Below are 15,358 nucleotides of genomic sequence, written 5' to 3' on the forward strand. Positions count from 1 at the left end.
GAATAGCACATTCCAGTACAAGCCCTTCCGCCCTCAATATTGTGCTGGCCTTTTATCCTACTCTGAAGATGAAACGAACCGACATACCTTACATATTACTATCATTGATGTGCCTATCCAAGAGTTGCTTAGATGTCTGTAATGTGTCTGAATCTATTACCACGGCTGGCAGTCCATTCCACGCACCCAACACACTCTGTGTAAATAACGGACCAGTCCCTTCCATGCCGACAGGATATCCCAACCCAATCTAGTCCTACCTGCCAGCACCTGGCCCATATCCCTCTGATATCTAAGCTAAACCTTCCGCCAATTCCCTTAAACGTATGTCCCCTTGTGATAGCCATTTCGCCATAGGAAGTAGTCTCTGGTTATCCCACTCTATCTATCCCTCTCATTCCCTTGTACACCTCTAACAAGTCACCATTCTTCCTCCTTCGCTGTGATCAGAAAAGCCCTAGCTCCCACAACCTCCCTTCTATGGGCATGCCCTCCAGTCCAGGCAGCATCCTGCTAAATCTCCTCTGCACTGTCTTTAAAGCTTCCACGTCCTTCCTATAATGAAGCAAACAGAACTGTTCAAAATATTCGCAGTGTGGTCTAACTGGGGTTCTGTAGAGCTGCAGCAAAATCTCACACCTCTTAAATTCAATCCCCCTGCTAATGAAAGCCAACACACCATCCGCCTTCTTAACAGCCTGTCAACTTGGGTGGGAACCTGAGGGACACAGGATCCCTTTGTTCCTGCACGCTGCTAAGAATCCTGTATTTAACCACGTAAAGGTTTTCTGCAGAATCCTCCAATCTAAAACTATCCCTATCTTTGTAAGTTCCTCCGGTCCCTACAACACTCATAAACTGTGAAACCTCCTCAAGTCCCTATATTCCTAATGTCTGCAATATCCTCCCATCCTGATGTCCCTCCATATCTCTGTAACCCCCACCATCCTCCAGTGCTCTTCTGGGGAACATTGCAGAGGAAGGAGGAGTTGGAGAGTCTGGGCCATGTTCCGAGGTATGAAGGGCTGCAGAACCTGGAGGATGGTACAAATGTCGGAAGGGACGTGGGACTTGCAGAAGGTTAGAGGTTCCGGGATTCATTGAACCTGCAGGATGGGACAGGGTTGTGGAACCTGGAGGATATTATGATTTGAACCACAGGTAATTTTTGATTGGACCATTCAGCCGATCTTACAGTCATGCAGATATACAGCATGGAAACAGACCCTTCATTCCAACCCAGCCATGCCGACAGGATATTCCAACCCAATCTAGTCCCACCTGCCAGTACCTGGCCTATCTCCCTCCAAACCCTTGCTATTCATATATCCATCCAAATACTTCTTAAATGTTGCAATTGTACCATCTGTAAGATTGGCTGAAAGATCCAATCAAACATTACCTGTTGTTCAAATCATAACATCCTCCAGGTTCCACAACCCATTCATGGTCCCATCCTGCAGATCAGATTTCCCAACCCAATGTAGTCCCACCTGCTAGCACCCGGCCCATCTCCCTCTAAACCCTTCCTATTCAGATAACCATCCAGATATCTTTTAACTGTTGCAGTTGTACTAGCTTCCACCACTTCCTCTGGTAGCTCATTCCATATATGTACTATCCTCTGCGTGAAAAAGTTGCCCCTTTTTATCTTTTATATCTTTCTACTCTCACCCTAAACCTCGCCCTATAATTCTGGACTCGCACACCCCAGGAGAAAGCCTTTGTCTATTTACCCTATCCATGCCCCTCTTGGTTTTATAAACCTTTATAAGGTCACCCTCAGCCTCCGACTCTCCAGGAAAAACAACCATCACCTGTTCAAACTCTCCCTATAGCTCATCCCTGGCAACATTCTTGTAAATCTTTTCTGGACCCTTTCAAGTTTCACAAAATCCTTCCGATCGGAAGTAGAACAGAGTTGCATGCAGTATTCCAAAAGTGGCCTAACCACTGTCTTGTACAGCCGCAACATGACCTCCCAACTCCTGTACTCAATACTCTGACCAATAAAGGAATGCATACCAAGCGCCTTCTTCTCTATCCTAACTACCTGTGACTCGACTGTCAAGGAACTCTGTATTTCATTTGAAAAATTGCACAGACAGGTTGAGTGGCCCGAGGTCTTCTGGGTAATGCTAGTTCAGTCTAAGCTGGTAGGCAGAGCCAGTGAAGTATTTGCAGCGCTGTCTGATGAATGGGCGAGAGATAATGTATATGTCAAACAGGCTGTTTTAAGTGCTTATGGATTGCTTATGAAAGGGAAGCCACTACAATTCCCTTTACTGTACCATCGCTATCTGTCAAAGCTCCTTCAGGTCTATATCCTCCGAATCGTTGAAACCTGCTCTCACCATTGCAATCCCCATTATTTCCTAACGTTGTTGAGTCTCTAAAAGCTTTCCTATCAGGTTAATCTCCTCCTCTGCATACAACACTCCTAGCCTGTGTAATCCCTTCAATTCCTTCAGTTCCTATATACCTATGTATAGGTGTGACTGCTTTGTGGCCATTGTATTCTCATTTATATCTGCAAAACGCTCTGCTCACTGTAGCACATCCTATGCTCATAAGTGAATCTGGTCTCTCACAAGACTCTCTATCACTCTCTCCTCCAGTCTCGACAAGCTTCCCTATCCCTGTCGTATCTTGCAGCATGCACACCACTCACTCTCTCTGACATACCTTCCAGTGCATAAATTCATCTCTCCTTCTAACTGTATCCAGTCTACAACTTCATCCCTGTCCCTGCAACATCCTCCAGTCCATATACTCCTCTCTATTGCTGCAGCATTCTCCAGCTTATATCATCTTCCATGTGCTTGCAACATTCCCCAGTCCATACTACCCACCCTTTCCCTGTAATATTCTCCAGTCCATGCCATCCTCCCTATCACTGTGATATTCTCCAGATCCCACAACTATTGTTAAATGTACGACATCCTGGAATCCTGTGAATGTTTCTACGTCCTGATCAACATAGTCCATGTAACGATCCACAACCCTACACACGTCCCTATCTCTGGAATCTAATCAAAGACGCTTTATCTCTCTAACTTCCTCCAAACAATAAAATGTTTTCTCCTGCGAACTTTCTGTAGCAACTGTAACTATGTTTAACCCTGCAACATTGTCACGCCCCCAAACATCTCTCCCACTCTGTGACCTCTAACCATCCCTCAAAGGCCCTCTCTCGGTGACACGCGCCATGCATTTGCAACAAGGCAGATGGAATGACAGCATTAACTGAATAGAACCGATATGATCGAACTGTTATTGTGGAGGTGTGGCTGCAGAATGATCATGACAGCAATGTGATTATTGAGGGGTTGTAGGGATTTAGACAGGATCAGCAAAAAACCAAACAAGGTCCCGTTTTGTTGTGAAGCAAGGACGCAGTCAGTGCATTAGTGAGACAGCCAATTTAATCTGGGAATCAAAATATAGAGTCATTTTGAATGGTCAGCTTCCAAATAGCAAGGGGGATCTGGAAGATCAAATCACAATCCATGCTCGTTGGTAAGTTGGATGCAATATTTTCTTGGTGATAGTTGACAGAGGCATTTGGAGTGGTGAATTTCTGATTGGACATCTGTGGCCAATGCTGTTTCACAAGGATCAGGACTGCGATGTCTGTGTGTAATTTATATCTGTGAGTCAGATGAAAAGGTCAGCAGTTTGAGTGGTAATTTTACAGACGACATTCGGAAAGGCATGTAATGATTAGGGATAGTTAGGGGAATTGTGGATAGTGAGGAAGAGTGTTCAAGGTTGCAGCAGTATGTAGATCAGCTGGAACGTTGGGCAGAGATGGGGCAAATTGAATTTCATCTGGACAGGTGTGAAGTGATGCATTTATGAAGCCAAATGGAAGAGAGAAGTACACTAATTGACTAGCTGGAAACATTGATAAACAGAGAGACATTGGAAGCTAGTCCATAGCTCCCTAAAAATAACAACACAGGATGTAGTGGTCGAGGGGGGAGTATGGTATGCTTACCTTTATTGGGCACAGTATTGAGTACAGACGTTTGCATGTCATGTTGTGACTGAATGAAACTTCAGTCAGCCATGTTTGAAAGATTGCGTGTCATTCTCGTTGCCACACTACAGGAAGGATGTGGAGGGTGTAACAGAGGGTTGGCAGAATATTGCCTGGATGAGAATGTGTTTACTGTAAGGAGGTTGGACGCAATTGGATTGTTTTGCGTGAGTATCGGAGACTGAGGGGTGACCTGGTACAGGTATATAGCATTAGGAAAGGCGTGAATAGTGTGGATAGTTGGAATCTTCCTTCCAATGTAGAAATATGAAATTCTAGGGTGCATCTGTTTAAGGTGAGAGTGAGAAGTTTTAAGTGAGATGAATGAGGCCAGTTGTCTTTACCGAGAGGGTAGAAGCTGCTCGGGAGGTGGGAGAGGTGGAAATAAGAGCAAAGTTTTGAAGTGGCATTTAGACAGAAACATGAACAGGCCGAGAATAGAGGGATATCGCCCATGTGCAGGCAGATGGGATTAGTTTAGAATAGCATCATGGTCAGCACAGCCATGGTGGGCCGAAGGGCCTATTACTCTGCTGTACTGTTCGAGTTTCTAACTTAACGACATCCACCCTGTCAAAGCCCCTCCAAATCCTGGATGTTTCATTCAATTTCTCTCCCATTCTTCAAAACCCCAGTAGGTTCAAGGGCAATTTTGAGTGGGAGCAGCGGCCGAGGAAAAACTAACCCGGGAGACTACAGCTAAGGTAAGACAGTTTGTTTCAAAATTACTTACCTGTAGCGGGCAGCAGAAGTGAGGTTGGAGCGCATAGCTGGGCGGGAAGGTAAGTGATTAGTATTTGAGTGGGTGATGGAGTTCAACCCTGCCAAGTGTGAGGTTGTCCATTTTGGAAGAACAAATAAGAATGTGGAATACAGGGTTAATGGTAGGGTTCTTGGTCAGGTGGAGGAACAGAGGGATCTTGGGGTCTATGTACATAGATCTTTGAAGGTTGCCACTCAGGTGGATAGAGTTTGTAAGAAGGCCTATGGAGTATTATCGTTCATTAGCAGAGGGATTGAATTCAAGAGTCGTGAGGTGATGTTGCAGCTGTACAGGACTTTGGTTAGGCCACATTTGGAGTACTGTGTGCAGTTCTGGTCGCCTAACTTTAGGAAAGATGTGGAAGCTTTGGAGAGGGTGCAGAGAAGATTTACCAGGATGTTGCCTGGAATGGAGAGTAGGTCGTACGAGGATAGGTTGAGAGTTCTCGGCCTTGTCTCGTTGGAACGGCGAAGGATGAGGGGTGACTTGATAGAGGTTTATAAGATGATCAGAGGAATAGATAGAGTAGACAGTCAGAAACTTTTTCCCCGGGTACAACAGAGTGTTACAAGGGGACATAAATTTAAGGTGAAGGGTGGAAGGTATAGGGGAGATGTCAGGGGTGGGTTCTTTACCCAGAGAGTGGTGGGGGCATGGAATGCGCTGCCCGAGGGAGTGGTAGAGTCAGATTCATTGGCGACCTTTAAGCGGCATTTGGATAGGTACATGGATGGGTGCTTAATCTAGGATAGAAGTTCGGCACAACATCGTGGGCCGAAGGGCCTGTTCTGTGCTGTATTGTTCTATGTTCTATGTTCTATGTTCTCTTCTCATTGGAAAATCCCGCCATCTCCAGGATCAGCCGAGTGAACCTTCCCTGGCCTGCCTCCAACACAAGAAAGTCTTTCCTTAGGGCACGCAACCTATTCATTATAATCTAGGTGTGGTCTGACATCATTTCAGCAAGACCTCCCTATTTTTAGACTCCATTCCCTTTGCCTTCTCTATGACCTGCTGATCCTGTAAGCTACCTTTTTCAGATTGATACACAAGGATTCCCAAAACCTTTGTGCAGTCAGTCTGAACCAAACGGTGTTAGCTTGACAGTAAGTCGGGAACGTGCTGGAATGTGTTATGAAGGATATGACAATAAATAATAACTGGATACTTAGAAACAATGGGAGGTGTATGATTTTATAAAAGGGGAATATTTTTAAATCTGATGGATTCTATATTTTGGTGTGACCATAAATGCAGAATAGATAAGGGTGGGGAGGCTAATTGCGGTAGAGGGATATTTGAAATTTCAGAAGCATTTAGACAAGTTTCAACCAGGGCTAAAACTTAGCTCGTGAGAGAATAGGGCCCCTGAAAGGTCAATGAGGCTGTCTGTGTGGGATCACTGCTGATGGGGGAGATAATGAACAAATATTTTGTGTTCGGATTTACTATGGAGAAAGACATGGAAGCTCGGGAACTTGGGAAAATACATAGGGATGTCTTGAAAAGAGTTCACATTGGAGAACAGGATGTCTTAAAATGCAAAAAGTTAGATAAAACCTTGGGACATGATCAAATATACCCCAGCGCCTTGTGAGAAGCGAGGGAGGAAATTACAGGACCCCTTCCAGAGATATTTGCATCATCAACAGCTAGTACGGACCAGTGAGACTGACGGCAGGGTGGTAAGTTGTTGGAGGAGATTCTGAGAGAAACGATCATCGTGCATTTGGAAAGGTCAGGACAGATTAACGATCGTCAGCATGGCTTTGTGCACGGGAAATCATGCCTCAAACCTGAGTGTGGAGATAGACAAGTGAGAGGTCAAAGCAGAGCAGTACACGATGTCCACATGAACTTTAGCAAGGCCTTTGACAAGGTCCTGCATGGCAGACTGGATCGTAAGTTTAGATCACACATAACCAGGGAGTGCTCACTAACTAGATACAAAACAGGATTGATGGTAGGAGACAGCATGTTCATAGAGGGTTTCTGCTCAAAATGCAGGCCTGTGACCAACGGTGTGCCATGGGGTTCGGTGCGGGTCACTGTTGTGCATCACTTATATAATAAATGATAAGCAGGAGTCATGATTATCAAGTTTGTGATTGAGACTGAAATTGGTGATAATGTGGACAGTGAAGAGGGTTATCGAAGAGTACAATGGGATCAACAGTACTGCTGGACCAGTGAGGTTAGGAATAACAGGTGGAGAATTGCAAGATGCAGGTACACAGTTTTTTGAAAGTAGCGTCACAGGTAGACAGGCTGGTGAAGCAGGTGTTTGGGATGGGGTCACCCTTCATTGGGCAGAGCATTGAGAGTAGGAGTTGGGATGTCATGGTGTATCTGTACAGGACATTAGTGAGGCCACTGTATAAGCATTGTTGATTATCTGGTAAAAATCAACTAGTTCACGTATGTCCTTTAGGGAGGGATATCTGACATTCTTACCTGGTCTGGCTCACACGTGACTCCAGTCCCACAGCAATATAACTGACTCTGAGCTGCCTCTGGGCAATTAGTAGGAGGGCAATGTATGCTGGTCCATCCGGTGACATCCTTAGGCCATGAATGAATCAATGAAAAATGCAGATGTCTATCCCTCCCTTTGCAAACAGCTCTAGCTGCAGCAATCTGTACTGGCTTTGTAATGTTGTTCAGGCCTTTGCCCCTCTCTGTAACACTCTCACCACCTCCAGCACCTTCAATTCTCCCTGTTCCACTACTCTGATTAAACACTGACAATGTTTACTCTTCCTACTGCACTCCTCCACATTTCTAAATGTTGGTTACTTCAGAATTGATCGGTTCTTTTTCATCTCTTAATCAAATCGGCCAAGACCGTCTGAAGTGGGGAAGGAGTATTGGGAAGGTGTCGAGCACCTCGAGACTTTCTGTGGGGAAAACGGGAATCCAGGAGAAAACAGCACAAGGAGCGCGTGACCACACACCCACCCCCTTCCCTTGGCCACCTTCTGCCCCAAGTGTAACAGAGTCTGTGGAAAGCCACATCGGTCTGTACAGCCAACTCCAGACCTCCCCTGCCCAACCCACCCCACCCCGAGAGTGGGAGAGTTAGTCTCGTTTGTGACCCACCGCCAAAGAGATGATGAGATAGGAAGGTTGAATCCCCTCACAATTATCCCAGTGCCTTTGTTACAAATTCAAACAATTCCCTGTTAATGCAGTGTCTAATAATATGCTATCACTCACTATCTCTCCATCTGGTATCCCTCGCTGTGTCGGTCTATTTACTGCCTCTGTCAGCATTTCTGCCTCTTACAGATGGTCTGAGATCCTGAGTCAACAGAATTGTCCATTCCAGAGACATGCAGCAGCACAGGCAAGGGATGGAGACTGGGATTATCGAGATCTCTGCTGTACTCAGTGCCACTCTGCATGAGTTATCCTCATTGCATCAGTCGAATTTCCCATTCTGTCTATTTCTGTGTCATGCAGGTCATCAGGATGTTCCTAACTCCTGTCTCATCCATCACCTCATTGAAGACAGTTGGTCAGCCAGAGAGAGATGGAGAGGGAGATCTGGAGCCTTCAGTAAATCCTACAGCCGGTAAGATCACTCACAGTAAACAGCACAGGGTGGAGGTAGGAGAAGTCTATATTCATACCTGGAAGATAGGACATAGATACAGAGCTGGGTAAGGAACAGCAACATTCTAGGCTTCATTCCCACCATCTTGTGAGGGTCCTGCTTTCACCTCTTCTGTACTGGTCCTCAATGCGACAGCACAGGGGATCGCAGGCACCAATCCTGGCCCATGCCGATCTTTGTAATATTCTCCAGTCCCGATAATCCTTCCTCTGTTTGGAATCTCCTCTAGTCCACACCATTCTCTGTGTCTCTGTCTCTGTCTCTGTCAGGTTCTCCAGTCCCTAACACCCTAATCCCTAACCTTCTCCAGTAGATACTAAATTCCTTCATCCCTGTAAATCCTGACAGACCTGTCTATCCCTGTAAGCTCCTCCCACCAATACCACCCTCCATGTCAATGTATTTGTCTTTAACCTCTCCATCCGTCCTTACCTATGTAATCTTCTCCAGCTCCTACAACCCTTCTTAAACTGTGAAAAATTTGTAATCTCCTTCTCCTTCTCCAATTCTTTGATCTTTATCTTGTTAAATTTCACCCTCATTCCCGACACCATACCCCTCCCGACCACAGGAACCTCTTTCAGTTTGTGCAACCCTCCCCATTTGTGTAACTGTCTCCAACCCAGTAACCTGGCATTCTCCATTGCCTTCCTATCTATGAGGCCTCCAGAGTCTAGAAGCCTTCTTATATCTGTAAATGTCTTCGGTCAGGACAACCTTCCATATCTCTGTTAGTATACACAATAATCTCCGAGATGAAACAGCCCCCTGTCTGTGCCTCTCAGCCTGCCTGCCTCTCCCTACATCTATCCCTATCCCTATCTCCAGAATCAAATCCAGCTCCCTTTATTTCTGTAAATTCCTCCAATCCCCCCAAACCCCTTTGTCCCATGAACATTCTTGACCAGATGTAACTCTGTTTAACTCTAACATCCTCGAGTCCCTGTAATCCTCCTTATCTCTGTAACCTCTACCCATCTGTTCAACCCCCTCCCACTCCTGAGGAATGACTCCCTGTATTCGCCATAAGGCAGATGGAATGACAGGGAACAGATATGATGGAACCGTCATTCCGGAGATTTAGCTGCAGAATGACCATCACTGGGAAGGGAATATTGAAGGGTTGTTTTAATAGAGTCAGTGTCAGAGAGATGTACAGCATGGAAACCGACCCTTTGGTCCAACCCATCCACGCTGTGCAGATATCCCAACCCAATCTAGTCCCAATATGCACACTAGGCATAAAGCCAACAACTTATGAAGGAAGCTTGAGGTTAATGCATTAATGAGACAGTCATGTGGATCTGAATATGAAAAGTGGAGCTGAGAATAAGCAAGCAGCAGCAACCGTTAGCAGGAATTCTTTTGTAGGCACCAACCTGTGATGGGAATGTCAATATGGTTACAGTCGGGACACTGAATGTACTTATGGCAAGGGCAGTACAGTAACTGTGTGACAGTGGTCTCCATGCCGACTGATACAGCAACGAGCCTGTTGGATTGAATTAGTTGGTGTGAATATAAATGGCAGAATTGTAAGGGTGTAGGAGGGGTGTAGTAGTATAGGGGATATGGTGTATTTGAATTATCAGAAGCCTTTATGCAAGTTTCAATAAGGGTTAAAGAGTAACTTGGGAGAGAATAGGGCTCCTTAAAGATCATAAGGTCGCCTATATGTAGAACCAGAGGAGATGGGTGAGATAATAGACAAAATAGTCTTCTCAGTATTTACTGTGGAGAAAGACATGGAAGCTCGGGAACGTGGGGAAATAAATAGTGATGTCTTGGAAAGAATCCTCAACAGAGAAGAGAAAGTGCTGGAATCTTAAAACAAATAAAGCTAGATCAATCCTCAGTAGCTCATTAGGTCAATGCTAGAATATTGTGGGAAGCTAGGGAAGAGATTGCAGTAACCCTTACAGAGATATGTATACTATCAACAGACACAGTAAGATGTTGGAAGACTGGAGGTTGGCCAATGCTGTTCCATCACTGAAGGACTGCAGGGAAAAGCCCGGAAATTACAGCCCCGTGAGACCAGTGATGGGGATGTTGGTGGAGGAGATTCTGAGAGAAAAGAGATCCTTACATTTACAAAGGCAAGGGCTGATTTGAGATGGTCAGCATGGCTTTGTGAGTGGGAAACCACGTTTCACAAACTGGATTGACTCTTCGAGGAGGTGGCCAAGGATAGATGAAAGCAGAGCAGTCAACATTGTCCACATGGACTTTAGCATCTAGTCAAGAGGAAGGAGGAAGTTTACTTAAGGTCAAGGAAGCAAGGATCAGACAGAGCTCCAGAGAGTTACATTGGATGGCACGGTGTCTCAGTGGTTAGCACTGCTACCTCATAGCACCACGGACTCCATTTCGATTACAGCCTCAGGCAACTGTCTCTGGGGTATTTGCGCATTCTCCCTGTGGGTTTCCTCCAGGTTCTCCGGTTTCTCCCCCATAGCCCAAAGATGTGCCAGTTTGGTGCCTTAGCCATGCTAAATTACCCATAGTGTTCAGGGATGGGTAGGTTTGGGGCATTAGTCAGGGCAAATGGAGAGTAATAGGGTGGGGGAATGGGGCTGGGTTGGATACTGTTTGGATGGTTGATATGGAGGTGCTGGGCCAAATGGCCTGTTTCGACACAGTAGGGATTCTCTGAAGGTACCAGGAAGGAACCGAGAGACGGACTTAAGGCAACTAGAAGGGGGCATGAAAAAGCATTGTTGGCAAGGATTAAGGAAAACCGTGAGGCATTCTCCACTTATGCGAGGAACAAGAGCAAAGCCAGAGTGAGGATAAGGTCAATCTGGGATAGTGAAGGAACTTGTGCCTGGAGTCACAGGAGGTAGGGGAGGTCCTTAATGAATACTATGCCTCAGTATTCCCTGCTGAGAAGGGTCTTGTCGTTTGTGAGGACAGCGTGAAACAGGCTGATGTACATGAACAGGTGGATGTTAAGAAGGAGGATGTGCTGAGAATTTTCTAAAAGATAAGGATAGAAAAGTCGCTGAACCAGACTGGATGCGTCCAAAGTTACGACAGGAACCAATGGAGTGGTTGCTGCGCACCTGGTGATGACCTTTGCAGCCTCACTGTCCACTGGAGTCGGACCAGATGATTGGAGGCAGGAAAATATTATTCCCTTGTTCAGGAAAGGGAATAGGGATAATCCTGGGAATTGCACATCTGCCAGTCTTATGTCTGTGGTGTGCAGATTATTGGAGAGGACTCTGGGAGACAGGATTTATTATTCCTTGGAAAACCCTAGTTTGATCAGAGACAGTCAGTATGGATTTGTAAGGGGCAGGTCATGCCTTACAAGTCTTATCGAATCTTTAGAGAATGTGACAAAACATCTTTATGGTTCATTCAGAAAGTATGGAGGCATGGGGTACAGGGAAACCTGTGTGTATGGATACAGGATTACTGGCCCACAGAAGACAGAGGGTGATGATAGATGGAAAGCATTCATCCTGGAGCTCAATGACCAGTGGTTTTCTGCAGGGAGAGGTTACAGGACCTCTGCTCTTTGTGAGTTTATGAATGACTTGGATGTGTGATTGAAAGAGGGGTTAGTAAGTTTCCCAATGACACGAAGGATGGTGAAGTTGTTGATAATGTGGAGGGCTATTGTAGGTTGCAACGGAACATTGACAGGATGCAGAGTTGGGCTGAGAAGTGGCAGATGGAGTTCAATCTTGGAAAAGTGTGAAGTCATTCATTTTGAAGATTGAATTTGAATGCAGAATGCAGAGTTACATGTAGGATCTTTGGCAGTGTGGAGGAACAGAGGGATCTTGGGTACCAAGTCCATAGATCCCTCAAAGTAGCCACCCAAGCTGATACGCTTGTTAAGAAGCAATATATTGTGTGGGATTTCATTAGTTTGGGGATTGAGTTTTAAAGCCGTGAGGTTATGCTGCAGCTCTATAGAGACCTAGTTCGACCCCACTTGGAATATTGTGTTCAGTTTTGGTCCCTTCATTGCACGAAGGATGCGGAAGCTTTAGAGAAGGTAAAGAGGAGATTTACCAGGATGCTGCCTGTAATGGAGAACATATCTTATGAAGAAAGGTTGAGGGAGCTAAGGCTTTTCTCATTGGAGTGAAGAAGGACGAGGGGTGACTTGGCAGAGGTGAACAAGGTGATGAAAGTCAGAGATAGAGTCAATAGAGAGAGATATTTTTTACCCTCATATAAATAGTTATTACAAGGGGGTATAATTTTAGGGTGGTTAGTGGATGGTGAAGGGGAGATTTCAGAGGTAGGTTCGTTACATACAGAGTGGTGGCTGAGTGGGATCCACTGCCAGCGGTGGCGGTAAAATTCGATGTATTAGGGACATTTAATATACTTCTGGATAGGAACATGGATGATAATAAAATGAAGGGAATGGAAGTTAGAGTCATAGAGATGTATAGCATGGAAACAGACCCTTCAGTCCAACCTGTCCATGCTGACCAGACATCCCAACCCAATCGAGTCCCACCTGCCAGCACCTGGTCCATATCCCTCCAAATCCCTACTATTCAAATACCCAAACAAATACCTCTTAAATGTTGTAATTGTATCAGTCTCCACCACTTCCTCTGGCAGCTCATTCCATACACCTACTACCCTCTGCATGAAAAAGTTGTCCCTTAGGTCTCTTTTATATCAATCCCCTTTCATCCATAACCTATGCCCTCTAGTTCTGGACGCCCCAATCCCAGGGAAAAGACTTTGTCTATTTACCCTATCCATGCCTCGCATAATTTTGTAAACCTCTGTCATGTCATCCCTCAGCCTCCGACGCTCCAAGGAAAACAGCACCAGCCTGTTCAGCCTCTCCCTATAGCTCAAATCCTCCAGCCCTGGCAACATCCTTGTAAATCTTTTCTGAACCCTTTCAGGTTTCCCAACATCTTTCCGATAGTAAGGAAACCAAAAATGCTCGCAATATTCCAACAGTCCTGTACAGCCGCAACATGACCTCCCAACTCCTGTACTCAATACTCTGACCAATAAAGGAAAGCATAACAACGCCTTCTTCACTATCCTATCTATCTGCGACTCCACTTTCAAGGAGCTATGAACCTGCACCTGAAGGTCTCTTGGTTCAGCAACACACCATAGGACCTTACCATTAAGTGTGTAAGTCCTGCTAAGATTTGCTTTCCCAAATTGCATCACCTCGTATTTATCTGAATTAAACTCTATCTGCCACTTTTATTTTTGATCTTATGGTCGGATAAAAGATTGGCATGTCATCATGGCCAAAGGATCTTGTTCTGTCCTGTTCTGTGTTCTACGTGTCGTATGGTAAGCTGGGTAATAAGCTCAGATCAGTGTAAAAGGTTATGGCGTTCAGGAGGAGTTTGTCAACTGGACAGAAAATTGGGCTTGATGGAGACAGAGGGTGGTGGGAGACATGTTGTTTTTCTGACTGGAGGCATGTGACCAGCGGTGAAGTGAGTCCCCTGCTGTTTGTCATTTGGATAAATGGTTTGGATGGGAATATTGTTAAGTAAGTATAAGTAAGTTTTTTGAGTGACACTGAAATTGGTGGTAAACTGGACAGTGATGAAGGTTATCTATGATACAACAGGATGAACAGTACTGCTGGGAAAGTGGGCTGAAGAATAGCAGATGGAGTTTAATTAGATAAAGGTGAAGTGTTCCATTTTGGTGAAACAAACCAGGGTGGGACCTGTACAGATAATGTTTGGGCCCTGGGAATGTTGTCAGTCAGTGACCCAGGGATGCAGGTACACAGTTCATTGAAAGTGGTGTCACAGATAGACAGGCTGGTGAAGCAGGCGTTTGGGATGGTTTCCTTCATTGGGGAGAGCATTGAGAGGAGGAGTTGGGATGTCATCTTGTATCTGTACAAGACATTGGTCAGGCCACCATAAAAGCGTTGTTGATCAGTGGGAAGAACTCATCTGGTTCACTGACCTCCTTTTGTGTAGACCATCTGACATTTTAACCTGACCTGGCTAACATGTGACTCCAGACCCACTGCAATACGGCTGACTCTGAGCTGTCCTCTGGGTAATTAACAGTGACACCCACATCCCATGAATGAATAAATAAAAATACATATGGCCCTCTCTACCTCTACAAACCCCTCCAGCTGCAGCAATCCGTACTGGTTTTGTAACATCGTTCAGGCCCTGACCACTCTCAGCAACACTCTTACCACCTCCGGCACCTTTACCTCTCCCTGTTCCTTTTGTGACATTGAACCCTGACACTGATTCCCCTTCCCACTGCCCAACTTCTGCGAGCAGACCCTTTGCAATCCCTTTAACACTTACTCTTAAAACACTCTCACTACAGGATTTTAAGTACTTTTTGGTGATCTTCTAAGCCTCATAATCTAATATGATACATTTTGTCCTGAGTGAGGGGCCGGTGGGAATTTCTTGCTGAGGTTTTGTCTGTTTCAGTGGAATGTTCTTTTGTTGAGTGATTTACACTGTCCTTTCAAATGTTTTCCACTGTTCATTTATAGGCACAGATTTCAGTCTGTTTCGCCTCTTTACCTTGGTCAGTTCTCATCTCAAACCATGTCATTGGCTGTTTTTGTTTCTCGTTGTAGCATGTTCTTTCTGTGATTCACTTTAAAACTTTATATTTCTTTCAACTGCACTTTATCACAATTTCCCGAAGGATCTCTCCAGGTGACATTACTTATTCACTAAGTTTCATCACACAACGGTCGCTCTGAGATAGTTACGTCCCTAGCCTGTTGCACAATTTGTTATTCAAAGAAACACTGAAAAAAAATTCTCTGAACTCCTCTTCCAATATTCCTGTTGTCAGTGTTTGTCCCAGATTATGGGAATATTGAAGTTTCCCAAAATTATCACAAAGTGTTTATTAAAAAATTCCAATGAGTTCCTGAGTAATGCAGTGATGAGCAATGGAATGCTGTTCGGTGGCTAAAACTGTTCTG

This window comes from Chiloscyllium punctatum, unplaced genomic scaffold (genome assembly GCF_047496795.1).
Source record: "Chiloscyllium punctatum isolate Juve2018m unplaced genomic scaffold, sChiPun1.3 scaffold_187, whole genome shotgun sequence".
In the NCBI taxonomy this organism is placed as follows: domain Eukaryota; kingdom Metazoa; phylum Chordata; class Chondrichthyes; order Orectolobiformes; family Hemiscylliidae; genus Chiloscyllium; species Chiloscyllium punctatum.